The sequence below is a fragment of the Sapajus apella genome, unplaced genomic scaffold, assembly GCF_009761245.1.
Source record: "Sapajus apella isolate SASKATOON/1434 unplaced genomic scaffold, GSC_monkey_1.0 scaffold8, whole genome shotgun sequence".
Classification (NCBI taxonomy): Eukaryota; Metazoa; Chordata; class Mammalia; order Primates; family Cebidae; genus Sapajus; species Sapajus apella.
In genome coordinates this window covers 41,809,045-41,811,194 of record NW_022436948.1, presented here as the reverse complement: position 1 = coordinate 41,811,194, position 2,150 = coordinate 41,809,045, and positions in this window count along the sequence as shown.

Sequence of the window (2,150 nt, the reverse complement as noted above, 5' to 3'; positions counted from 1 at the left end):
ATGTTGGGGCATTTTAACAATGTGCTTCTATTTGGGAGTTGGGCTATCAAAGGTAAACAAACTTGGTATGCACCTTAACATGGTAGTGATAGAGATAAATCTCAGCGTTGATGTCGGTTGTGTTTACTGTAGTAATTAATTAGAGAGTAATTCACAAAACGGTGAATATTTTGAGTGAAACTATGAGGTAAATATTTATACTCCACCATTATATATTTTCTCATTTTGTATGATTATACAGCAAGTGAAGGAAACAGTATTCAAGTACATTGTGGAAGCTATGAAACCTCGTATGCGTGTTTCCCTATGAAGAAGCATATGTATTTTCCATAAAGATCCATCAGCCTAACATTTTACTAACTTAATTTCTGTGCTATCTGATGCATATTTGTTTTGCATATCCCATTAGAATGAGATTTTAAGGCCAGTTTTTCTTTTAATAATAATTTTGTTTCTTAAACTTATTCATATTGCCTTTGGGGATTTATGGAACAAAGGTAGAAGCATGTACATTAATTCTGATTTGTTATCTCATTAGATACCAGCCTTTTAACACTGTCCTTTATTTTGAGGGCACATTGTAGGACAGCCAGTCAATTAGACTTTCATACTAGAAAGCAAAGGGGAGTATCAAATGTGTCAAAATAATGTAGAAATTCATTGCACAGAATGGTATAAATAGAATCAAATTGTGTAAACATTTGCTTTTCCAAGGTAGAAAATTCAGCTTATAACAGAGAAGGATGATTGTTTTTATCTCTAATGTCCTGTGCAAAGGTGTTAGAGAAATGGACTTAGAGTCTCCATTATTAAGGTTTCAGAAAAGAAAAAACTTAGGGAAGTTTGAGAGCGTAAAATTCCCTATAAATACATTTGTTTTTATTAGGAAAATTTATTCAAACTGCAGATAAAACATAGATAAGAATTAGGTCCCTTTGGTTCTATAGAGTGTTTTTCTGTGGGAAAAGGAAAGACTGGATATTCCACTTCAATAGAATGGTAACTCTCATGATGTATGACCATTTTCGTTACATCATTCCCTTGTGGTTGAATCTCTTTTTTGTTCACTAACTAAAAATTCTTTGTTGAATATTCTTTTTCATATTTCATAGTAGAATTATTATTTCTCATATTGAAATGTGTTTGGAAATCATAGTTATCCACAAAACGTACAACAATCCTAATATAGATCCAAAAGTATAATATAGGGAAATCTCCGATTGTTAGAATACATTATAAGATATCTTTAGTTTTATTATTCATTTAACTTGCATTTGATTGTATTTTTAACTTAAATTTTGATTACTAAAAAGCATAGAGCCTGTAACTTGAGATGTAAAGGATCTATAGTTTCTTAAATCTCCTCCTTTTACAATTGAAGTAACTGAAGACAATATTATTTCTATGATAGTTATTGAGAGAGGGGAGCCATGGCAGTGCAAAGGGGGTGGGACATTCCCTCACTGTCCCTTGGTGTAACCACATAACCATTTGTTTGCTCAAGCCATTGCAATCAAAATAGCTCTATGTCACAGCAATGAGGTTGCTATATTTTCACTTTGTAGAGGTATATTTTTGTATTCATTTCCAGAAAACGAATCCTAGGATTTTCCTAGAATAAAAATTCTGGAGCTACCACTGGGAGGGAATTTAAGGCTTTTAAATTATAATCATTTAGAGATGATTAATATATGCAAGTGGATTTTCTTTTGAAAACCAATTTTTTACATTATGGTATGAAACAAAAATAGTCTTACACAAAAAACTAAATATTTAAGTTTTAATTGTATTAACTATATATTTACAATGTTTTCTGTGTTATCAACATATCCTTGGATTATCTTCTGGAATAAACAAATGCAGATACATATAAAAAATATTACTCAATTTTATTACAAATGCTTATTCTTAAAAAAATTGATTCCGGATAAATAGAAAGAAGGGAATTATACTAGATTTTATTATCTTATATTGCATGTTCTTCAGACCAATGCCTGTGTTCTATGAAGTCTACTTTAGATTTGATATTGAGCAATGTACCAGTGATGACTTCCAAAAATGTTTTAGAAGTAGATATACATAAAATTAAGATGAACTAGTTCACTTACAGTTCTTTTTTTTTTTTTTTTTTTTTTTTTTTTTTTTTTTTT